Genomic DNA, 23,644 nt, shown 5'->3' with positions numbered 1-23,644 from the left:
AGAGCTGTGTTGGGGACCCCCAGAGCTCTTAGCAATGCTCTATCCACCTCAGAGCCCCTGGGCAGACCTTTGGGGTGCCCCAGAGCTGTCTTCTGGCCCTCCGGACCCCTTAGGCACTGTCTAGGTGGCCCAGACCCCCTCCTCAGCTCCTCCTTCTTCCCCAGAGATGTCTTTTGGCTAGGCACATGCTTTCAGGGCCCCCTCTGGTGCCCTCGGCACTACTCTGGCAGGTTTCCCTGTGCCCCAGAGCTGTGTAGGTGCCCCCCACAGCTCTTAGCACTGCTCTATCCACCTCAGTGCCCCTGGGGAGACCTTTGGGGTGCCCCACAGCACTCTTTTGGCCCTCCAGACCCCTTAGGCACTGTGTAGGTGGCCCAGACCCCCTCCTCAGCTCATCCTCCTTCCCTAGAATGGGGTTTTCGGTCATGTAAACCCTTGAGGGCCCCCTCTGGTGCCCTCGGCACTACTCTGGCAGGTTTCCCTGTGCCCCAGAGCTGTGTAGGTGCCCCCCACAGCTCGTAGCACTGCTCTATCCACTTCAGAGCCCCTGGGCAGACCACAGCACTGTTTTGGCCCTCCGGACCCCTTAGGCACTGTCTAGGTGGCCCAGACCCCCTCCGAAGGTCCTCCTTCTTCCCTAGAGTGGGGTTTTGGGCCATGTAAATCCTTGAGGGCCCCCTCTGGTGCCCTCGGCACTACTCTGGCAGGTTTCCCTGTGCCCCAGAGCTGTGTTGGGGCCCCCCAGAGCTCTTAGCACTGCTCTATCCACCTCAGAGCCCCTGGGCAGACCTTTGCGGTGCCCCAGAGCTGTCTTCCGGACCCCTTAGGCACTGTCTAGGTGGCCCAGACCCCCTCCTCAGCTCCTCCTCCATCCCCAGAGTTGTCTTTTGGCTAGGCACACGCCTGGAGGGCCCCCTCTGGTGCCCTCGGCACTACTCTGGCAGGTTTCCCTGTGCCCCAGAGCTGTCTTTGGGCCCCCCCCAGAGCTCTTAGCACTGCTCTATGCACCTCAGAGCCCCTGGGGAGACCTTTGGGGTGCCCCAGAGCTGTGTAGGTGCCCCCCACAGCTCTTAGCACTGCTCTATCCACCTCAGAGCCCCTGGGGAGACCTTTGGGGTGCCCCACAGCACTCTTTTGGCCCTCCAGACCCCTTAGGCACTGTCTAGGTGGCCCACACCCCCTCCTCAGCTCCACCTTCTTCCCCAGAGTGGTCTTTTGGCTAGGCACACGCCTTGAGGGCCCCCTCTGGTGCCCTCGGCACTACTCTGGCAGGTTTCCCTGTGCCCCAGAGCTGTCTTTGGCCCCCCCCACACAGCTCTTAGCACTGCTCTATCCACCTCAGAGCCCCTGGGGAGACCTTTGGGGTGCCCCAGAGTAGTGTTTTGGCTCTCCAGACCCCTTAGGCACCGTCTAGGTGGCCCAGACCCCTCCTCAGCTCCTCCTCCTTCCCTAGAGTGGGGTTTTGGGCCATGTAAACCCTTGATGGCCCCCTCTGGTGCCCTCGGCACTACTCTGGCAGGTTTCCCTGTGCCCCAGAGCTGTCTTTGGGCCCCCCCCCAGAGCTCTTAGCACTGCTCTATCCACCTCAGAGCCCCTGGGGAGACCTTTGGGGTGCCCCAGAGCACTCTTTTGGCCCCCGAGACCCCTTAGGCACTGTCTAGGTGGCCCAGACCCCCTCCTAAGCTCCACCTTCTTCCCCAGAGTTGTCTTTTGGCTAGGCACACGCCTTGAGGGCCCCCTCTGGTGCCCTCGGCACTACTCTGGCCGGTTTCCCTGTGTCCCAGAGCTGTGTAGGTGCCCCCCAGAGCTCCTAGCACTGCTCTATCCACCTCAGAGCCCCTGGGGAGACCTTTGGGGTGCCCCAGAGTAGTGTTTTGGCTCTCGAGACCCCTTAGGCACTGTCTAGGTGGCCCAGACCCCCTCCTCAGCTCCTCCTCCTTCCCTAGAATGGGGTTTTGGGCCATGTAAACCCTTGAGGGCCCCCTCTGGTGTTCTCGGGACTACTCTGGCAGGTTTCCCTGTGCCCCAGAGCTGTCTTTGGGCCCCCCACAGCTCTTAGCACTGCTCTATCCACCTCAGAGCCCCTGGGGAGACCTTTGTGGTGCCCCAGAGCTGTGTAGGTGCCCTCCACAGCTCTTAGCACTGCTCTATCCACCTCAGAGCCCCTAGGGAGACCTTTGGGGTGCCCCACAGCACTCTTTTGGCCCCCGAGACCCCTTAGGCACTGTTTAGGTGGCCCAGACCCCCTCCTAAGCTCCACCTTCTTCCCCAGAGTGGTCTTTTGGCTAGGCACACGCCTTGAGGGCCCCCTCTGGTGCCCTCGGCACTACTCTGGCAGGTTTCCCTGTGCCCCAGAGCTGTGTAGGTGCCCCGCAGAGCTCGTAGCACTGCTCTATCCACCTCAGTGCCCCTGGGGAGACCTTTGGGGTGCCCCAGAGCACTCTTTTGGCCCCAAAGACCCCTTAGGCACTGTGTACGTGGCCCAGACCCCCTCCTAAGCTCCTCCTCCTTCCCCAGAGTTGTCTTTTGGCTAGGCACATGCCTTGAGGGCCCCCTCTGGTGCCCTTGGGACTACTCTGGCAGGTTTCCCTGTGTCCCAGAGCTGTCTTTGGGCCCCCCACAGCTCTTAGCACTGTTCTATCCACCTCAGAGCCCCTGGGCAGACCTTTGGGGTGCCCCAGAGTAGTGTTTTGGCTCTCCAGACCCCTTAGGCACCGTCTAGGTGGCCCAGAGCCCCTCCTCAGCTCCACCTTCTTCCCCAGAGTGGTCTTTTGGCTAGGTACGCGCCTTGAGGGCCCCCTCTGGGGCCCTCGGCACTACTCTGGCAGGTTTCCCTGTGCCCCAGAGATGGATCTTGGCTCCCTAGGCCCCTAGGCACCGCTCTAGAGCACTCCGCACCACTCTTTGGCTCTTCCTTGCTAGCCAGAGCTGTCTCTTGCTCGTGCCGAGCCCTCAGGAAGGGTCTAGATGGGCCAGACCCCTCCTGAGCTGCTCCTCCTTCCCCAGAGTCTCTTTGTGGCCATGGAGAGCCCTTAGAAGCCCTCTCGTGTCTTCTGAACTACAATTGCAGTACTCGTGCCCCAGAGCTGTCTTCTGGCCCTCCGGACCCCTTAGGCACTGTGTAGGTGGCCCAGAGCGCCTCCTCAGCTCGTCCTCCTTCCCTAGAGTGGGGTTTTGGGCCATGTAAACCCTTGAGGGCCCCCTCTGGTGCCCTCGGCACTACTCTGGCAGGTTTCCCTGTGCCCCGGGGCTGTGTTGGGGCCCCCCACAGCTCTTAGCCCTGCTCTATCCACCTCAGAGCCCCTGGGGAGACCTTTGGGGTGCCCCAGAGTAGTGTTTTGGCTCTCGAGACCCCTTAGGCACTGTCTAGGTGGGCCAGAACCCCTCCTCAGCTCCTCTTCCATCCCCAGAGTTGTCTTTTGGCTAGGCACACACCTTGAGGGCCCCCTCTGGTGCCCTCGGGACTACTCTGGCAGGTTTCCCTGTGCCCCAGAGCTGTGTTGGGGCCCCCCCTAGAGCTCTTAGCACTGCTCTATCCACCTCAGAGCCCTTGGGCAGACCTTTGGGGTGCCCCAGAGCACTCTTTTGGCCCCCGAGACCCCTTAGGCACTGTCTAGGTGGCCCAGACCCCCTCCTCAGCTCCTCCTCCTTCCCCAGACTTGTCTTTTGGCTAGCCCCATGCTTTGAGGGCCCCCTCTGGTGCCCTTGGGACTACTCTGGCAGGTTTCCCTGTGTCCCAGAGCTGTGTTGGGGACCCCCAGAGCTCTTAGCAATGCTCTATCCACCTCAGAGCCCCTGGGCAGACCTTTGGGGTGCCCCAGAGCTGTCTTCTGGCCCTCCGGACCCCTTAGGCACTGTCTAGGTGGCCCAGACCCCCTCCTCAGCTCCTCCTTCTTCCCCAGAGATGTCTTTTGGCTAGGCACATGCTTTCAGGGCCCCCTCTGGTGCCCTCGGGACTACTCTGGCAGGTTTCCCTGTGCCCCAGAGCTGTGTAGGTGCCCCCCACAGCTCTTAGCACTGCTCTATCCACCTCAGTGCCCCTGGGGAGACCTTTGGGGTGCCCCACAGCACTCTTTTGGCCCTCCAGACCCCTTAGGCACTGTGTAGGTGGCCCAGACCCCCTCCTCAGCTCATCCTCCTTCCCTAGAATGGGGTTTTCGGTCATGTAAACCCTTGAGGGCCCCCTCTGGTGCCCTCGGCACTACTCTGGCAGGTTTCCCTGTGCCCCAGAGCTGTGTAGGTGCCCCCCACAGCTCGTAGCACTGCTCTATCCACTTCAGAGCCCCTGGGCAGACCACAGCACTGTTTTGGCTCTCCGGACCCCTTAGGCACTGTCTAGGTGGCCCAGACCCCCTCCGAAGGTCCTCCTTCTTCCCCAGAGTGGGGTTTTGGGCCATGTAAATCCTTGAGGGCCCCCTCTGGTGCCCTCGGCACTACTCTGGCAGGTTTCCCTGTGCCCCAGAGCTGTGTTGGGGCCCCCCAGAGCTCTTAGCACTGCTCTATCCACCTCAGAGCCCCTGGGCAGACCTTTGCGGTGCCCCAGAGCTGTCTTCCGGACCCCTTAGGCACTGTCTAGGTGGCCCAGACCCCCTCCTCAGCTCCTCCTCCATCCCCAGAGTTGTCTTTTGGCTAGGCACACGCCTGGCGGGCCCCCTCTGGTGCCCTCGGCACTACTCTGGCAGGTTTCCCTGTGCCCCAGAGCTGTCTTTGGGCCCCCCCCAGAGCTCTTAGCACTGCTCTATGCACCTCAGAGCCCCTGGGGAGACCTTTGGGGTGCCCCAGAGCTGTGTAGGTGCCCCCCACAGCTCTTAGCACTGCTCTATCCACCTCAGAGCCCCTGGGCAGACCTTTGGGGTGCCCCACAGCACTCTTTTGGCCCTCCAGACCCCTTAGGCACTGTCTAGGTGGCCCACACCCCCTCCTCAGCTCCACCTTCTTCCCCAGAGTGGTCTTTTGGCTAGGCACACGCCTTGAGGGCCCCCTCTGGTGCCCTCGGCACTACTCTGGCAGGTTTCCCTGTGCCCCAGAGCTGTCTTTGGCCCCCCCCACACAGCTCTTAGCACTGCTCTATCCACCTCAGAGCCCCTGGGGAGACCTTTGGGGTGCCCCAGAGTAGTGTTTTGGCTCTCCAGACCCCTTAGGCACTGTCTAGGTGGCCCAGACCCCTCCTCAGCTCCTCCTCCTTCCCTAGAGTGGGGTTTTGGGCCATGTAAACCCTTGATGGCCCCCTCTGGTGCCCTCGGCACTACTCTGGCAGGTTTCCCTGTGCCCCAGAGCTGTCTTTGGGCCCCCCCCCCAGAGCTCTTAGCACTGCTCTATCCACCTCAGAGCCCCTGGGGAGACCTTTGGGGTGCCCCAGAGCACTCTTTTGGCCCCCGAGACCCCTTAGGCACTGTCTAGGTGGCCCAGACCCCCTCCTAAGCTCCACCTTCTTCCCCAGAGTGGTCTTTTGGCTAGGCACACGCCTTGAGGGCCCCCTCTGGTGCCCTCGGCACTACTCTGGCCGGTTTCCCTGTGTCCCAGAGCTGTGTAGGTGCCCCCCAGAGCTCCTAGCACTGCTCTATCCACCTCAGAGCCCCTGGGGAGACCTTTGGGGTGCCCCAGAGTAGTGTTTTGGCTCTCCAGACCCCTTAGGCACTGTCTAGGTGGCCCAGACCCCCTCCTCAGCTCCTCCTCCTTCCCTAGAATGGGGTTTTGGGCCATGTAAACCCTTGAGGGCCCCCTCTGGTGTTCTCGGGACTACTCTTGCAGGTTTCCCTGTGCCCCAGAGCTGTGTAGGTGCCCCCCACAGCTCGTAGCACTGCTCTATCCACCTCAGAGCCCCTGGGGAGACCTTTGGGGTGCCCCAGAGTAGCGTTTTGGCTCCCGAGACCCCTTAGGCACTGTCTAGGTGGCCCAGACCCGTTCCTCAGCTCCTCCTCCACCTTCCCCAGAGTTGTCTTTTGGCTAGGCACACGCCTTGAGGGCCCCCTCTGGTGCCCTCGGCACTACTCTGGCAGGTTTCCCTGTGCCCCAGAGCTGTCTTTGGGCCCCCCACAGCTCTTAGCACTGCTCTATCCACCTCAGAACCCCTGGGCAGACCTTTGGGGTGCCCCAGAGTAGTGTTTTGGCTCTCCAGACCCCTTAGGCACCGTCTAGGTGGCCCAGACCCCCTCCTAAGCTCCTCCTCCTTCCCTAGAGTGGGGTTTTGGGCCATGTAAACCCTTGAGGGCCCCCTCTGGTGCCCTCGGCACTACTCTGGCAGGTTTCCCTGTGCCCCAGAGCTGCATCTTGGCTCCCTAGGCCCCTAGGCACCGCTCTAGAGCACTCTGCACCACTCTTTGGCTCTTCCTTGCTGCCCAGAGCTGTCTCTTGCTCGTGCCAAGCCCTCAGGAAGGGTCTAGATGGGCCAGACCCCTCCTGAGCTCCTCCTCCTTCCCCAGAGTCTCTTTGTGGCCATGGAGAGCCCTTAGAAGCCCTCTCGTGTCTTCTGAACTACAATTGCAGTACTCGTTGTGCCCCAGAGCTGTCTTCTGGCCCTCCGGACCCCTTAGGCACTGTCTAGGTGGCCCAGACCCCCTCCTCAGCTCCTCCTTCTTCTGCAGAGATCTTTTTTGGCTAGGCACATGCTTTCAGGGCCCCCTCTGGTGCCCTTGGGACTACTCTGGCAGGTTTCCCTGTGCCTCAGAGCTGTGTAGGTGCCCCCCAGACCTCGTAGCACTGCTCTATCCACCTCAGAGCCCCTGGGCAGACCTTTGTGGTGCCCCAGAGCTGTCTTTGGGCCCCCCACAGCTCTTAGCAATGCTCTATCCACCTCAGAGCCCCTGGGCAGACCACAGCACTGTTTTGGTCCTCCGGACCCCTTAGGCACTGTCTAGGTGGCCCAGACCCCCTCCTAAGCTCCTCCTTCTTCCCCAGAGTGGGGTTTTGAGCCATGTAAACCCTTGAGGGCCCCCTCTGGTGCCCTCGGCACTACTCTGGCAGGTTTCCCTGTGCCCCAGAGCTGCATCTTGGCTCCCTAGGCCCCTAGGCACCGCTCTAGAGCACTCCGCACCACTCTTTGGCTCTTCCTTGCTGCCCAGAGCTGTCTCTTGCTCGTGCCAAGCCCTCAGGAAGGGTCTAGATGGGCCAGACCCCCTCCTGAGCTGCTCCTCCTTCCCCAGAGTCTCTTTGTGGCCATGGAGAGCCCTTAGAAGCCCTCTCGTGTGTTCTGAATTACAATTGCAGTACTCGTTGTGCCCCAGAGCTGTCTTTTGGCCCTCTGGAGCCCTTAGGCACTGTCTAGGTGGCCCAGACCCCCTCCTCAGCTCCTCCTCCTTCCCTAGAGTGGGGTTTTGGGCCATGTAAACCCTTGAGGGCCCCCTCTGGTGCCCTCAGGACTACTCTGGCAGGTTTCCCTGTGCCCCGGGGCTGTGTAGGTGCCCCGCAGAGCTCCTAGCACTGCTCTATCCACCTCAGAGCCCCTGGGGAGACCTTTGGGGTGCCCCAGAGCACTCCTTTGGCCCTCCGGACCCCTTAGGCACTGTCTAGGTGGGCCAGAACCCCTCCACAGCTCCTCCTCCTTCCCCAGAGTTGTCTTTTGGCTAGGCACATGCTTTGAGGGCCCCCTCTGGTGCCCTCGGGACTACTCTGGCAGGTTTCCCTGTGCCCCAGAGCTGTCTTTGGGCCCCCCACAGCTCTTAGCACAGCTCTATCCACCTCAGAGCCCCTGGGCAGACCTTTGGAGCGCCCCAGAGCACTCCTTTGGCCCTCCGAGACCCCTTAGGCACTGTCTAGGTGGCCCAGACCCCCTCTTCAGCTCCTCCTCCTTCCCTAGAGTGGGGTTTTGGGCCATGTAAACCCTTGAGGGCCCCCTCTGGTGCCCTCGGCACTACTCTGGCAGGTTTCCCTGTGCCTCAGAGCTGTGTTGGGGACCCCCAGAGCTCCTAGCACTGCTCTATCCACCTCAGAGCCCCTGGGCAGACCTTTGGGGTGCCCCACAACACTCTTTTGGCTCTCCGGACCCCTTAGGCACTGTCTAGGTGGCCCAGACCCCCTCCTCAGCTCCACCTTCTTCCCCAGAGTGGTCTTTTGGCTAGGCACATGCCTTGAGGGCTCCCTCTGGTGCCCTCGGGACTACTCTGGCAGGTTTCCCTGTGCCCCAGAGCTGTCTTTGGGCCCCCCCCAGAGCTCTTAGCACTGCTCTATCCACCTCAGAGCCCCTGGGCAGACCTTTGTGGTGCCCCAGAGCTGTGTAGGTGCCCCCCACAGCTCTTAGCACTGCTCTATCCACCTCAGAGCCCCTGGGCAGACCTTTGGGGTGCCCCACAGCACTCTTTTGGCCCCTGAGACCCCTTAGGCACTGTCTAGGTGGCCCAGACCCCCTCCTCAGCTCCTCCTTCTTCCCCAGAGTGGTCTTTTGGCTAGGCACACGCCTTGAGGGCCCCCTCTGGTGCCCTCGGCACTACTCTGGCAGGTTTCCCTGTGTCCCAGAGCTGTGTAGGTGCCCCCCAGAGCTCCTAGCACTGCTCTATCCACCTCAGAGCCCCTGGGGAGACCTTTGGGGTGCCCCAGAGTAGTGTTTTGGCTCTCCAGACCCCTTAGGCACTGCCTAGGTGGCCCAGACCCCCTCCTCAGCTCCTCCTCCTTCCCTAGAATGGGGTTTTGGGCCATGTAAACCCTTGAGGGCCCCCTCTGGTGCCCTCGGCACTACTCTGGCAGGTTTCCCTGTGCCCCAGAGCTGTCTTCGGGCCCCCCAAAGCTCGTAGCACTGCTCTATCCACCTCAGAGCCCCTGGGCAGACCACAGCACTGTTTTGGCCCTCCGGACCCCTTAGGCACTGTCTAGGTGGCCCAGACCCCCTCCTAAGGTCCTCCTTCTTCCCCAGAGTGGGGTTTTGGGCCATGTAAACCCTTGAGGGCCCCCTCTGGTGCCCTCGGCACTACTCTGGCAGGTTTCCCTGTGCCCCAGAGATGGATCTTGGCTCCCTAGGCCCCTAGGCACCGCTCTAGAGCACTCTGCACCACTCTTTGGCTCTTCCTTGCTGCCCAGAGCTGTCTTTTGCTTGTTCCGAGCTCTCTGAAACTGTCTAGGTGGCCCAGAATCCCTGTGAAGCTCCTCCTCCTCCTTCCCCAGAGTCTCTTTGTGGCTATGGAGAGCCCTTAGAAGCCCTCTCGTGTCTTCTGAATCAGTCTTGCTGTAGTTGTTGTACCTCAGAGCGGTCTTCTGGTCCTCCAGACCCCTTTGGCACTGTCTAGGTCCTCCAGAACCCCTCCGCAGGTTTCTCGTGTTCCCCAGAGGCTTTTTTGCGGTTAGGCCCACTCGTCTAGTTCCCTCCAGACTACTCTGGAAGGTTTCGCTTTTGGGGCTCCCCAGAGCTCTTAGAACTCCTGTGTTCACATCAGGAGCCCTCTGGAGACCTTTGGGTTCCCAGAGCCATGTGTTAGTTCTCTGTCCCTGTTGACAGCCCTCTGTTCTTGCCTGGCCTTTCCTCTTTTATCTTTCCCTGCAAACGTATGTTGCCTTCCTGGGCCCCTCAGTAACTTTCTAGTGTGATATGCACTCCTTTTCCAGCCTTCCTAGTGCTACAGAGCTTTGTTTTGGACTTCCAGCTCATGTAGTCCCTCCCAAAGCCCTCTGCAGGTCTTTGTTGGATCATAGAGCCCTCATTTGGCCATGCAGCTGTCTTTGCAGCTCTGCAGTCTGTTGTGGAACCCTCTTTTGGCTGTAATTGTGTTCTAGAAGTTTTTTGTGCTTGTTGCTCTTGTATTTGGGACCTCTCTTTGTCTTTCTTTGTTCCCCAGAGCTGTCTTCTGGCCCTCTAGACCCCTCTTGAGCCATGTAGCCACTTCTGAACCCCTCCTGAGGGCTTCCTAGCACCTCAGACTCTCTTTTTGGCCATGTAGACCCCTTAGAACCCCTGTAGTGTGCTCTGGAGTCTCTTTTTGGCTTTCCTCATTTCCCAGAGCTGTATCTTGATTCTCTAGACTGATTTAGGACCCCTGTAGTGGCCTCAAAATGTTTCTGGAGTCTTTTGTCGCAACATGGAGCTCTGTGTTGGCCCTCCAGCCCTTTCAGCAGCTCTCAATTTTTCTCCCCTCTCCCCCCCGCCCACTTTTTTGGCCTTTTATCGTTCCCCCACAGAGCTCTGTTGGCCGTCTAGGCTTTTTAGCACCCCTCTAGTGAACTCTGGAGTTCTCTTTCAGCTTTCCTTTTTTCGCAGAGCCATCTTTTGGCTCTGTCAATCCTTTAAGATTGTTGTAGTGTCCTCAGAACTTTTCTGAACAGTGCTCTCTGTTCATCATCTAGTGGTCTTAGCAGCCTTGTTTTCCCTTGGACCCCTTGGGGAAACTCTAGTTATTCTCTACTGGCTTTTTTTTTTTATTGTTCTCTAGTCTGCATTGGAAATGTGTAATCCAATCTGGAGTCCTCTGTAGAGCTTTGTTGTGTTGTATAGACTTCCATTGGTCCTGCAGACTTGTGAGGAGCCCCTTTATTTTATTCTGGATTATTCTTTGTTGTGCCCCAGAATGCTGCATTGGTCTTTCTGCCCTCTTAGCATCCCTCTTGTGCCCTCCGGAGCCATCCTGAGATCTCCTTGTGTCAGTTCTCCAGTTAGTGATACAGATATAGTATTCTCCTGGACAACTAGTCATTCCAGCCACTGACTTTTTTTTTCATCATTTTAGGTACTATAGAAGACCCATTCCTCTTAGGAAGTGCTCCTATTACAGCAGAGGGCTTGTTCCCAGAGTTCATTTTGATATCCTGGTTTGCCCTTCAGGAAATGTTGCCCTGCCAGAGCAGCTGTATTCTAGGCAGACCTGAACCCATTAGAGGACTATGGTATAGCATTCCCTTTGTAGGCGCTGTGGAATGTTGTAGTTTTTTTCCTAAGTATAACCAGAACTCATTTGTAGCTTTTAATATGAAGGCTTGTGCTAGTTAAGGTAAAAAGGAGTTTAATGACCTACCTCTTGATAATGTAGATACTATATGAAGTCTCAGTAAAAAACAGATGTTCTATTTCATAGAAGAGGTCTCTTTATGCCTTCTGTCCTCTCTGTTCTAGATGCTGAGTGGCAGAAGAATTGCTTCTGCCTAGCCCTATGTATTTATGGTTGCTGTTTGTTTGCCCCTCCCCTCCAAAGAGTTTCTGGGTAGGGAAGTGGGTGGGGCCTAGGGTTACATAAAGCGGGGGTCTCTCTTCCCTGAGTTCATTCTGCCTTTGATCTGCTGTGGGAGTGGTAGTTTGTAATGGGCTTAGCAAATAACAGCATTTGAGGATGTACAACTATCCTGGAAGACCTATTTGTACGCTTGGAGATGCGAAGGCCATTGAACAATAGAAGAGCAATGAGGCAGCTTGAGCTGGAGCTGTGATTATGAGAGGGAAGTGTTTGTAGGAGATAGGGTTTTTCTTGGGTAGCATCTCGGTGTGGGTTGTTTGGGCTGAAAAAGGGCTTCTGAATATCCTGTTGTATCTTTTGTTGACGGTCACTGTTGTTTTCTGGTGTTTTTGAGTTTATTGCAGAAGGGATGCAGCTTCCTCACGGGGCTCTTCTGAGATGATGGGAGTTGGGGAATTGTTTGTTGCTCTGCAGGACTGCAGAAAAGAAGAGACAGGAGGGGTTCAGGGAAAACATTTTTTCCTAGTTTTGTACCCTAGGTTTTTTTTGCATTGGGTGCAGTTGTGGTGTGGTGAAGCCAAGCGCTGAGACGGAGGCTGAGCAGGTAAGAGGGGGAGCTGTTTGGGTCAGGGCTCTACTGTGCCGTGGGGCTGGTGCTGGGCTGCTTCTCAGTGATGTCTTTTGTTGTGCTTTTTCAGGTGCTGTGTGGGCCTTTTCTGGGGTGGCTGAGGGTGTGAGCTGCAGTAGAAAGGTGTGTCCTTTGTTGTAGGGCTGTTGGGCGTTGCCTGGCAGAATAGTAACTGTGTTGCCTTTCCTAGGTGCCGCAGGTGTCCGCCCAGCCCCAATGTTGGAGTTTGGACAGGCCGCAGGTGAGGGGAGGGACCGTGGTGTTTGGGAGGAGGGTGTTTTTGGTGAAGAGGCTGGAGGCATCTGGCGTGCAGGTGACCGCTTGTGTTGTGTTTTGGCAGGTTGTGAAGGTGAAGGTTTGTGACTGAAGGAAGAGCAGAACAGATGTGCCTGGCATCGAGGCTGGTTCTTGAGGACGGCGCAGCAGTGCCCGAGCTAAGTTGGGAGGGCCAAGGGTGTTGGCTTGTCTTGGGGTGTGTGTGTGTGCGTGTGCTGCCAGTCATTACAGTGTAGAGTCCTCCTGAGGATGAGTGCTGTGTGTGAGGCAGAGGGAGAGGGGGGTGTGCTAGGCCGGGCAGCTCCATCCTGTATCTGTGTTGTTGTGTGCTGTGTTTGGTGTGTGTTGTAGGTGTCCTGTGTTTTGCTCAGGTGTTGATGTTGCTCTTGTCCTTTGTGCTCATGGAGCACAATGCAGACTTTGCAGGGCTAGCACGGTAGGCGTCTGCAGGTTTTTGGAGTGGCCTGAGCACTCAGTGTTGTGCGAAGGGTTTGCATCTCCTCCTGTGCTGCCCGTGAAAAGGGGCGTTGTGTCGTGCCAGATTTGCATCGTAGCATCTGTGGCTCGCCTCGGGCGGCCACGCTTCTTCGCCTCGGGCGGCCGCGCTTCTTCGCCTTTGGGGCTCCCTTTCAGGGTTTTCTTCCCTGTGTGATCATGGCCTTGCTTGTTTCTGGATGGCCTCTTGTCCAGTGATGGTCCTGGCTTTGCTGGCCCCTTTCCGTCCCAGGCCATGGTGTTTGACTCTTTCGTGGGCTTTTCCTGAGCCTCAAAGCTGCACGGTTGTGGTCTTGTCAGGCTTTGTGCCCGGCAGGGTCTTATGTGTGAGAATTGTTCTTTGTGCCTAGGGCTTTCCTCTGTGTTTGTTTCTGCTGTTTGTGTGTGCATGTTTGTTTGGGGCTGGAGGTGCCTTGCCTGTGGATTATTAGCAGTGGCAGTGTGCAGAGTGGAGCGGCACAGGTGAAGGTGTGGGAGGAAAGGGTGGGTGCCGAAGGACTTTGGTTTTGTGGGCATGCCCTCAAGGTGTGGTGTTTTCTGTGTTTTTGCAGGCATTGTGTGAAGTTGTGGCGTAGAGAAGCTGAGTGCCGAGACGGAGGCTGAGCAGGTGTGAGGGGCAGCTTGTCATTGAGCGCTTTATTCTGTGACTGGGGGGTGTTGGGCTGGTTCTCGGTGATGTCTTCTGTTGTGCTTTTTTTCAGGTGCTGTGGGGGGGCCTTTTGCCAGAGGATTTGGGGTGAGTGGAACGGTGAGTTCTTTGTTGTAGGGCTATTGGGCGTTGCCTGGCAGAATAACTGTGTTGTGTTGCCTTTCCCAGGTGCTGCGGGTGTCCGCCCGGCCACGATGTTGGAGTTTGGACGGGGCACAGGTAAGCGGAGGGACCGTGGTGTTTGGGAGGAGGGTGTTTTTGGAGGAAGAGGCTGGTGCTGCGTGGTGTGCGGGTGACAGCTTGTGCTCTGTTTTGGCAGGTGATGAGGGCGAAGGTTTGTGACTGAAGGCAGATCAGAGAGGAGGTGCCTGGCATCGAGGCTGGCTGTTGAGGATGGACAGTGACGCACAGCAGTGCCCAAGCTAAGTGGAGGGGTCAAGGGTGTTGGCTTGTCCTGGGGGTAGGGGTGTGTGTGTGTGTTTGCTGACCATGAGTGTAGTGCTTTAGGATGATTGTTTTCGGTGAGGTCAAGGCCGTGGGGTTGTGCTTGGGGCCGGGCAGCTCCAGCCTGTGTCTGTGTTGTTGTGTGCTGTATATTGTGTGTTGTAGGTGTCCTGTCTTTTGCTTAGGTCTTGCTGTTGCTCTTGTCCTTTGTGTTCCTGGAGCACAAAGGACGAGTTTGCAGGGCTAGCACAGTAGTCATCTGTAGGCTTTGGGACTGGCCTCAGCGCTCAGTGTTGTGCAAAGGGATTGTATCTGCTGTGCCGCCCGTGAAAAGGGGCATTGTGTCGTTGCAGATTTGCAACATAGCTTCTTCGCCTCTTCTTCGGCGGCCGCTCTTCTTCGGCGGCCGCGCTTCTTCGCCTCTTCTTCGGCGGCCGCGCTTCTTCGCCTCTTCTTCGGCGGCCGCGCTTCCTCGCCTTCGTGGCATGCTTTCAGGGTTTTCTTCCCTGTGTGATCATGGCCTTGGGTTTTTCTGGCCAGCCTCTTGTGCATCCACAGTCCTGGCTTTGTCGGCCCCTTTCTGTCACAGGCCATGGCATTTGAGTCTTTCCTGGGCTTCTCCTGAGCCTGAAAGCCACAGGGTTGTGGTGTTGTAGGGCTTTGTGCCCGGCAGGGTCTTATGCGTGAGAACTGTTTTTTGTGCCTAGGGCTTTCCTCTGTGTTTGTGTCTGCTGTTTGTGAGCGTGGCTGTTTGTTTGGGGCTGGAGGTGCCTTGCCTGTGGGTTTTAGCAATGACAGTGTGCAGCGTGGAGTGGTGAAGGGGAGTGGAATGGGGATAGGTCTGCCTTTGGGTGCTGCAGTTTGTGTTGCTTTTGCAGATGCGGAGCAGTGTTCCAGGTACTCAAGGGAGATGGAGAAAGACTGAGATGTGCTCTAAGGAGGTGAGCTTGTGAGTGTTGTTGGCAAGAGAGTGTTCTGGGTGGCGGTTTGCTGAATGCTTTTTGTTTTGTGTTTGTAGGTGGGAAGCCATGAGGCAAGTGGGTTGTTTGTGCCTAGGAGGAGCCTGGCCAGGTGAGTGTTGGTCTGCGAGATGGAGCAGAGCATAGTGTGGGGTTGTTGGTGCTGTGCCTGTTGCCCGGTGCTGTTCTGGTTTTGCAGGTGCGTGGCAGAGCTTGGCGCGGCCTCCTGTAGCATGACAGTGGGGAAGGGTGAGCAGCACAGGTAAAAGTGTGGGAGCAAGGGGTGGGTGTGGACGGGGTGTGGTTTTGTGGCCATCCCCTCAAGCTGTGGTATTGTCTCTGACTTTGCAGGTGTAGGATGCAGTTGTGGCGTGGAGAAGCTGAGTGCTGAGGCGGAGGCTGAGCAGGTAAGAGGGGGCAGCTTGTCGTTGAGAGCTTTATCATGTGGTTGGGTGGTGTGGGGCTGGCTCTCAGTAATGTCTTTTGTTGTGCTTTTTTCAGGTGCTGTGGGGGGCCTCTTCCCGGATGGCTGAGGATTTGAGGTGAGTGGCGCAGTGTGCTGTTTGTAGTAGGGCTGTTGGGTGCTACCTGGCAGAAGAGTAACTTTGTGTTGTTTTTCCCAGGTGCTGTGGGTGTGTGAGCACTGGGCAGGATCTCTGAGTTTGGAATGGACGTGTTTCAGGTGAATGGAGGGACCGTGTTGTTTTGGAGGAGGGTGTTTTTTGGGGAAGAGGCTGGAGCTGTGTGGCATGCAGGTGATGGTTTGTGCTCTGTTTTGGCAGGTGGTGAGGGTGAAGGTTTGTGACTGAAGGAAGGTCAGAGAGGAGGTGCCTGGCATCGAGGCTGGCTGTTGAGGATGGACGGTGACGCACAGCAGTGCCCAAGCTAAGTGGAGGGGGCCAAGGGTGTTGGTGTGTCTTGGGTGGTGTGTGTGTGTGGGTGGGTGTGTGCGTGTGCTGCCAGTCATTACAGTGTGGAGGCCTCCTGAGGGTGGGTGCTGTGTGTGAGGTAGAGGGAGAGGTGGGTGTGGTAGTCCGGGCAGCTCCAGCCTGTGTCTGTGTTGTTGTGTGCTGTGTTCTGTGTGTGTTGTAGGTGTCCTGTGTTTTGCTCAGGTGTTGATGTTGCTCTTGTTCTTTGTGCTCATGGAGCATGGCACAGATGTTGCATCGGTAGCATGGTAGGCATCCGGAGGCTTTTGAGTGGCCTGAGTGCTCAGCATTGTGCCAATGGATCATATCTCCTTGTGTGCTGCCTGTGAGAAGGGCTGGTGTGTTGCACTGAATTAGCATCATAGCTGTCTGTGGCTGGCCATCTTTGTGGTGATGTTTGAGCGCTTGTCGGCCGCTCTTCGCTCGTCTTCTGCGGCGGCCGCTCTTCGCTCGTCTTCTGCGGCGGCCGCTCTTCGCTCGTCTTCTGCGGCGGCCGCTCTTCGCTCGTCTTCTGCGGCGGCCGCTCTTCGCTCGTCTTCTGCGGCGGCCGCTCTTCGCTCGTCTTCTGCGGCGGCCGCTCTTCGCTCGTCTTCTGCGGCGGCCGCTCTTCGCTCGTCTTCTGCGGCATCCTTTCAGGGTTTTCTTGCCTGCATGGTCGTAGCCTTGGGTCCTTTTGGCCAGCCTCTTGTGCTTCCGTAGTCCTGGCTTTGCTGGCCCCTTGCTGTCACAGCTTGTGGCATTTGACTCTTTCTTAGGCTTCTCCTGAGCCTCTGAGGTGCACGGTTGTGCTGTTGTAGGGCTTTGTGGCCAGCAGGGTCTTATGCATGAGAATCGTTCTTTCTGCCTAGGGCTTTCCTCTGTGTTTGTGTGTGCTGTTTGTGTGTGTGCATGTTTGTTTGGAGCTGGAGGTGCCTTGCCTGTGGGTTTTAGCGATGGCAGCGTGCAGAGTGGAGTGGTGATGGGGAGCAGATGATGATTGATCAGGCTTTGGGTCCTGCATTTTTCTGTTGTTTTTTGCAGATGTGGAGCAGTGTCGTGGGTGCCCGAGGGAGACGGAGGACGAGCAGGGCCTGTGCAAAGCAGGTGAGCTTGTGAGTGTTGTTGGCAGGAGGGTGTCTTGGGCAGTGGTTCCCTGAACAATGTTTGTTTTGTGTTTGTAGGTGGAAGCCGTGAGGCAAGTGGGTTGCTTGTGCCTAGGAGGAGGCTGGCCAGGTGAGTGTTGGTGTGAGAGATGGAGCAGAGTGTGGAGTGGGGCTGTTGTGTTGTTGGTGCTGTGCCTGTTGGCCAGTGGTGTTCTGGTTTTGCAGGTGCGTGGCAGAGCTTGGCGCGGCCTCCTGTAGCATGACAGTGGGCAAGGGTGAGCGGCACAGGTAAAGGTGTGGGAGCGGTGGGTGGGTGTGGACGGGGTGTGGTTTTGTGGCCATCCCCTCAAGCTGTGGTATTGTCTCTGACTTTGCAGGTGTAGGATGCAGTTGTGGCGTGGAGAAGCTGAGTGCTGAGGCGGAGGCTGAGCAGGTAAGAGGGGGCAGCTTGTCGTTGAGAGCTTTATCATGTGGTTGGGTGGTGTGGGGCTGCCTCTCAGTAATGTCTTTTGTTGTGCTTTTTTTCAGGTGCTTGTGGGGGGCCTTTTCTGGGGTGGCTGAGGATGTGAGCTGCAGTAGAATGGTGAGTCCTTTGTAGTAGGGCTGTTGGGTGCTACCTGGCAGAAGAGTAACTTTGTGTTGTTTTTCCCAGGTGCTGTGGGTGTGTGAGCACTGGGCAGGATCTCTGAGTTTGGAAGGGACGTGTTTCAGGTGAATGGAGGGACCGTGTTGTTTTGGAGGAGGGTGTTTTTTGGGGAAGAGGCTGGAGCCGTGTGGCATGCAGGTGATGGTTTGTGGTCTGTTTTGGCAGGTGGTGAGGGTGAAGGTTTGTGACTGAAGGAAGATCAGAGAGGGCGTGCCTGGCATCGAGGCTGGCTCTTGAGGATGGATGGTGACGCACGGCAGTGCCCAAGCTAAGTGGAGGGGGCCAAGGGTGTTGGTGTGTCTTGGGGTGTGTGTGTGGACAATCAGTGTGTCGTGTGGAGGCCTCCTGAGGGTGGGTGCTGTGTGTGAGGTAGAGGCAGAGGTGGGTGTGGTAGTCCAGGCAGCTCCAGCCTGTGTCTGTGTTGTTGTGTACTGTGTGGTGTGTGTTGTAGGTGTCCTGTGTTTTGCTCAGGTCTTGATGTTGCTCTTGTCCTGTGTGATGGTGGAGCACGGTGTAAACTTTGCAGGGCTAGGGTGTTAGGCATCCGCAGGCTATTGGGTGGCCTGAGCGCTCAGCGTTGCGTCAATGGATGGTGTCTCCTTGTGTGCCGCCCACCAAAAGGGTCGGTGTGTTGCGCTGAATTTGCATCGTAGCTGTCTGTGGCCGCTCATCTTTGTGGCGATACTCCTTGCCTTCTGTGGCCGCTCATCTTTGCGGCGATGCTCTTCCTCGCCTTCTGCGGCCGCTCATCTTTGCGGCGATGCTCTTCCTCGCCTTCTGCGGCCGCTCATCTTTGCGGCGATGCTCTTCCTCGCCTTCTGCGGCCGCTCATCTTTGCGGCGATGCTCTTCCTCGCCTTCTGTGGCCGCTCATCTTTGCGGCGATGCTCTTCCTCGCCTTCCGTGGCCGCTCTTCCTCGCCTTCTGCGGCCGCTCATCTTTGCGGTGATGCTCTTCCTCGCCTTCCGTGGCCGCTCTTCCTCGCCTTCGTGGCATGCTTTCAGGGTTTTCTTCCCTGTGTGGTCGTGGTCTTGGGTCTTTCTGGCCAGCCTCTTGTGCATTGATGGTCGTGGCTTTGCTGGCTGCTTTCTGTCACGGACCGTGGCGTTTGACTTTCCTGGGCTTCTCCCGAGTCTCTGAGCCGCACAGTTGTGGCATTGTAGGGCTTTGTGGCCCGCAGGGTCCTATGCGTGAGAACTGTTCTTTCTGCTTAGGGCTTTGTTCTGTGTTTGTGTGTGCTGTGTGTGAGCGTGCATGTTTGTTTGGGGCTGGAGGTGCCTTGCCTGTGGGTTTTAGCAATGGCAGTGTGCAGCGTGGAGTGGTGAAGGGGAGTGGAATGGGGATAGGTCTGCCTTTGGGTGCTGCAGTTTGTGTTGCTTTTGCAGATGCAGAGCAGTGTTGTGGGTGCCTGAGGGAGATGGAGGAAGACCGAGATGTGCACTAAGGAGGTGAGCTTGTGAGTGTTGTTGGCAAGAGAGTGTTCTGGGTGGCGGTTTGCTGAATGCTTTTTGTTTTGTGTTTGTAGGTGGAAGCCGTGAGGCAAGTGGGTTGCTTGTGCCTAGGAGGAGGCTGGCCAGGTGAGTGTTGGTGTGAGAGATGGAGCAGAGTGTGGAGTGGTGCTGTTGTGTTGTTGGTGCTGTGCCTGTTGCCCGGTGCTGTTCTGGTTTTGCAGGTGCGTGGCAGAGCTTGGCGCGGCCTCCTGTAGCATGACAGTGGGGAAGGGTGAGCAGCACAGGTAAAAGTGTGGGAGCAAGGGGTGGGTGTGGACGGGGTGTGGTTTTGTGGCCATCCCCTCAAGCTGTGGTATTGTCTCTGACTTTGCAGGTGTAGGATGCAGTTGTGGCGTGGAGAAGCTGAGTGCTGAGGCGGAGGCTGAGCAGGTAAGAGGGGGCAGCTTGTCGTTGAGAGCTTTATCATGTGGTTGGGTGGTGTGGGGCTGCCTCTCAGTAATATCTTTTGTTGTGCTTTTTGTCAGGTGCTGTGGGGGGCCTCTTCCCGGATGGCTGAGGATTTGAGGTGAGTGGCATGGTGTGCCCTTTGTAGTAGGGCTGTTGGGTGCTACCTGGCAGAAGAGTGACTTTTGTGTTGTTTTTCCCAGGTGCTGTGGGTGTCCTAGTGCTGGGCAGGATGTCTGAGTTTGGAATGGACGTGTTTCAGGTGAATGGAGGGACCGTGGTGTTTTGGAGGGGGGTGTTTTTTGGGGAAGAGGCTGGAGCCGTGTGGCATGCAGGTGATGGTTTGTGGTCTGTTTTGGCAGGTGGTGAGGGCGAAGGAAGGTCAGAGAGGACGTGCGTGGCATCGAGGCTGGCTCTTGAGGATGGACAGTGATGCACGGCAGTGCCCAAGCTAAGTGGAGGGGGCCAAGGGTGTCGGTGTGTCTTGGGCAGTGTGTGGGTGTGTGTGTGTGTGTGCTGCCAATCAGTGTCGTGTGGAGGCCTCGTGAGGGTGGGTGCTGTGTGTGAGGTAGAGGCAGAGGTGGGTGTGGTAGTCTGGGCAGCTCCAGCCTGTGTCTGTGTTGTTGTGTGCTGTGTTCTGTGTGTGTTGTAGGTGTCCTGTGTTTTACAGAGGTCTTGATGTTGCTCTTGTCCTGTGTGATGGTGGAGCACGGTGTAAACTTTGCAGGGCTAGGGTGTTAGGCATCCGCAGGCTATTGAGTGGCCCGAGCGCTCAGTGTTGCGTCGAGGGATGGTGTCTCCTTGTGTGCCGCCCACCAAAAGGGTCGGTGTGTTGCGCTGAATTTGCATTGTAGCTGTCTGTGGCTGTTCATCTCTGTGGCGATACTGCTTGCCTTCCGCGGCCGCTCTTCCTTGCCTTCCGCGGCTGCTCATCTTTGTGGCGATGCTCTTCCTTGCCTTCTGTGGCCGTTCATCTTTGCGGCAATGCTCTTCCTCGCCTTCCGTGGCCGCTCTTCCTTGCATTCCGTGGCCGTTCATCTTTGCGGCGATGCTCTTCCTTGCCTTCCATGGCTGCTCTTCCTTGCCTTCTGCAGCCATTCATCTTTGCAGTGATGCTCTTCCTTGCCTTCCGTGGCTGCTCTTCCTTGCATTCCGTGGCCGTTCATCTTTGCGGCGATGGTCTTCCTTGCCTTCCATGGCTGCTCTTCCTTGCCTTCTGCAGCCATTCATCTTTGTGGCGATGGTCTTCCTTGCCTTCCATGGCTGCTCTTCCTTGCCTTCTGCAGCCATTCATCTTTGTGGCAATGCTCTTCCTTGCCTTCCGCGGCTGCTCTTCCTCGCCTTCATGGCATGCTTTCAGGGTTTTCTTCCCTGTGTGGTCGTGGTCTTGGGTCTTTCTGGCCAGCCTCTTGTGCATTGATGGTCCTGGCTTTGCCAGCTGCTTGCCATTATGGGCTTCTCCTGTGCCTGTGAGCTGCAGGGATGTGTTGTTGTAGGGCTTTCTGGCTGAGAGTGTTGTTTGTGCTGTGATTGTTGTTGTGTCTGTGTGTTTGTGTCTTTGTGGGTGGAGCTGGAGCTGCCTTGCCTGTGGGTGTAGTCGAGGGTGTGGGCTGTGCTAAGTACTGTCTCCATGGGACCTTGTTAGGGTTTCTGTGAGAGTGAAACTGTAAGGCGAAGCGTAGTTTTATTGTTTGTATATTTATTTATTGATGGATAGGAATGGTGTTTTTGGTGGGAGCCTGTTCACGGCAGTGCAGTGTTCCCTTTTAAATGGTTGGAAATTGGCTGTGTTAGTAGAGGTGAGGAATGGCTGCGGTGGGAGGGCGTGGGTAATTGTGTGGTTGTCGTTTGGGTTTGGTATTGAGTGTATCTAAGTCTGTATGCATGTGTTTGGTTTGTTTTCTGATTGTACTTAGCATTTAGAGTTTTTTTTTTTTTTAATGGAAACCCCCAGGTGGGTGAATTTTTTTTTTCCCCTGACTTTGTTTTCCTGTGGTGTTGTTCACTGTCTGAGGTGATTTGATCATTGCCAATGTTGCTGTGCAGGTTGGGCTGGGTTTTGTTTTTAGGCAGGGTGGTATGTGGAAACGCTCGGTAATGCTGTTTCTGTGAGCGGTCCTAAAAACTGGTGCTGTTTGCCATGTAGTGCAGGGAGGCAGAGTGCCTGTGGTGGGACTGAGTGGGCAGTTGTGTGGATGTTGGGTGGTTTTTGGTATGGAATGTGTCTAACCTTGTATGCACCTTTTGTTCTTACAGGCTGTAGTTAGCAAGTAAAATTTTTTCCATTTTTATTTTTAAAAAGAAAACCCCAGCCGGGGGATTTTTTTTTTGCTTCCCCTGGCTGGGTTTTTTTTTTCCCCGGTCCCGGTCAGTCTGCGAGGCGACGATCATCGCCAATGTTGGTGCGGAGCTGTGGCTCGGGGCCGGGGTTTTCTAGGCAGGGTGGTATTTGGAAGCGCTTGGTAATGTTGTTACCGAGAGTTGTCCCAAAAAACTGCAGGTGTTTCCTTGTAAGTGCAGGGAGGCAGAGTGGCTGTGGTGGGACTGAGTGGGCAGTTGTGTGGATGTTGGGTGGTTTTTGGTATGGAATGTGTCTAACCTTGTATGCACCTTTTGTTCTTACAGGCTGTAGTTAGCAAGTAAAATTTTTTCCATTTTTATTTTTAAAAAAAAAAACCCCAGCTGGGGGATTTTTTTTTTGCTTCCCCTGGCTGGGTTTTTTTTTTCCCCGGTCCTGGTCAGTCTGCGAGGCGACGATCATCGCCAATGTTGGTGCGGAGCTGTGGCTCGGGGCCGGGGTTTTCTAGGCAGGGTGGTATTTGGAAGCGCTCGGTAATGTTGTTACCGAGAGCTGTCCCAAAAAACTGCAGGTGTTTCCTTGTAAGTGCAGGGAGGCAGAGTGTATGCTGCTGGATGGGTGTAGCATTGGTGTGATTGTAGAGAAGGTTGGTGACGAGTGTGTGCAGCTGCTGTGGATGGTGGGCTGGTATGTTATGTTGTCGGGGTGGTTTTGTTTAGTGTTTTGTAACTGACATGTCTTTCCCCCCTCCCTTTTTTTTTTTTTTTGTAGGTGCAGAAGCAGCTGTCGTGTAGTGTGGGGATGAGCATGCTTATGTAGTGAGGAATGAAGCTGGAGGTGTTTCTGATGCTGTTGGAATAAGGAGATTGTTGTGGTTTTTTTTTTTTTTTCTTTTTGGAGCAATAAAGATGATAGAGGTGGCTGTGTTTGTGTCTCCTTTCAAATAAAGAGAATGTTGTTGTTTGTTTCTGTTGTGTTATTTCCAGTACATGTTGCATGGAAGTCCTTTGCTCTTGTTCATCTTCTCCTTTGAAGTCAAAGTAGGAGAGAAAATTTATCCTGGTTCTTATTTGTATGGTGGTCTTTCTATGGCCTCCTAAAAAAGAAAGAAAGAGCGGGACAAATTTTTTCTCTTATTTTGTCTCTCATTGACCTTCTTTTTTTCTTTCTCTGTCCTGCCTTGCTGTCTTCCTTTGCTTTCCCCCTCTTGCTTTGTGCTTACCTTTGCTTTCTCCCTCTGTGTTCTTTCCTGTAGGTTTTCTGTTTTATCTCTACTGTGATAATGTTAGCCTTATGTTGATTATTCTATTTCTCCTTATTTCAGTATATCTCTTTTTTTTCCTTTTCCTCTGTGGTTAGATTCCCCCCTCTGGGCTCTGTTTTTATTTTATGATTTTTGTCCACTTTAATTTTGTCTATCTCCTCTTTCCCTCTCTTTACTCTTTCCCTCTCTTTACTCTTTCCCTCTCTTTACTCTTTCCCTCTCTTTACTCTTTCCCTCTCTTTACTCTTTCCCTCTCTTTACTCTTTCCCTCTCTTTACTCTTTCCCTCTCTTTACTCTTTCCCTCTCTTTACTCTTTCCCTCTCTTTACTCTTTCCCTCTCTTTACTCTTTCCCTCTCTTTACTCTTTCCCTCTCTTTACTCTTTCCCTCTCTTTAGCATGCTAATTGGGAGTAATCAATTATTATCCCAATTTATTCAAATAATAATTCTTTACTCCCAATTAGCATCCTAACCCTGCCACCCATTTCATTCCATATGCAAATTATTTTCCTTTTTCTTATTATTTTTATTTCTTTTTATATACTATATATACACAACCGTAACCCACCCCCACCCACCACTAGGGGGAGCCCCACCACACTAGGGTTATAGGAGCCACCCTACAATCAGGCCCCTAGGGTTAACCACTAGGGACCACACCTGCACTCCAGGGTTAGAGCCCTTTAGGGCTCAGGCAGCCTAGGGGTTAGCATTAGGGGGTCACAGGTCAGGGAGCACCACTTGGTGGTTGGGGTCAGGGGAGCACATCATTAGGGGTTAGGGTTAGAGGGTCAGGGTTACAGGGTAGGGGTGGGGTCAGGGGGCTAGAGATCAGGGGTCAGGGTTAGGGTTAAAGTGCAGGGGGTCGGGGGTCAAGGTCTAGGGTCAGGGGTCAGGGGTCAGGGTCAGGGGTTAGGGTTAGGGTTAGAGCCATTTAGGGTTAGGGTTAGGGTTAGAGCCATTTTAGGGTTAGGGTTAGGGTTAGGGTTAG

At 55.8% G+C, this 23,644-nt stretch overlaps 2 long non-coding RNA genes across 2 annotated transcripts in view; both read left to right on the top strand.

The window, feature by feature from the left end:
- The window catches only part of LOC138066391 (uncharacterized), a 43,677-nt gene extending 28,501 nt beyond the window's left edge, over window positions 1–15,176 (top strand). The window contains exons 8-18 of the long non-coding RNA XR_011139833.1: window positions 11,614–11,691; window positions 11,786–11,838; window positions 11,906–11,956; window positions 12,056–13,222; window positions 13,304–13,354; window positions 13,455–14,520; window positions 14,598–14,650; window positions 14,738–14,800; window positions 14,890–14,945; window positions 15,040–15,080; window positions 15,162–15,176. This is a non-coding gene — a long non-coding RNA (uncharacterized lncRNA). The remainder of the gene's footprint in view (window positions 1–11,613; window positions 11,692–11,785; window positions 11,839–11,905; window positions 11,957–12,055; window positions 13,223–13,303; window positions 13,355–13,454; window positions 14,521–14,597; window positions 14,651–14,737; window positions 14,801–14,889; window positions 14,946–15,039; window positions 15,081–15,161) is intronic.
- A 147-nt stretch (window positions 15,177–15,323) lies between these two features.
- On the top strand, window positions 15,324–22,257 carry LOC138066447 (uncharacterized). Its single transcript, XR_011139852.1, has 15 exons — window positions 15,324–16,550; window positions 16,628–16,679; window positions 16,775–16,837; window positions 16,927–16,982; window positions 17,078–17,132; window positions 17,202–17,260; window positions 17,361–17,467; window positions 18,580–18,642; window positions 18,720–18,771; window positions 18,867–18,929; window positions 19,019–19,074; window positions 19,170–19,210; window positions 19,293–19,351; window positions 19,452–20,888; window positions 22,160–22,257. It is a non-coding gene; the product is annotated as an uncharacterized lncRNA (long non-coding RNA).
- The last annotated feature ends 1,387 nt before the right edge of the window (window positions 22,258–23,644 follow it).

Source organism: Struthio camelus, chromosome 1 (assembly GCF_040807025.1).
Source record: "Struthio camelus isolate bStrCam1 chromosome 1, bStrCam1.hap1, whole genome shotgun sequence".
Lineage (NCBI taxonomy): Eukaryota > Metazoa > Chordata > Aves > Struthioniformes > Struthionidae > Struthio > Struthio camelus.
This window is presented reverse-complemented; position numbering and strand designations above follow the sequence as displayed.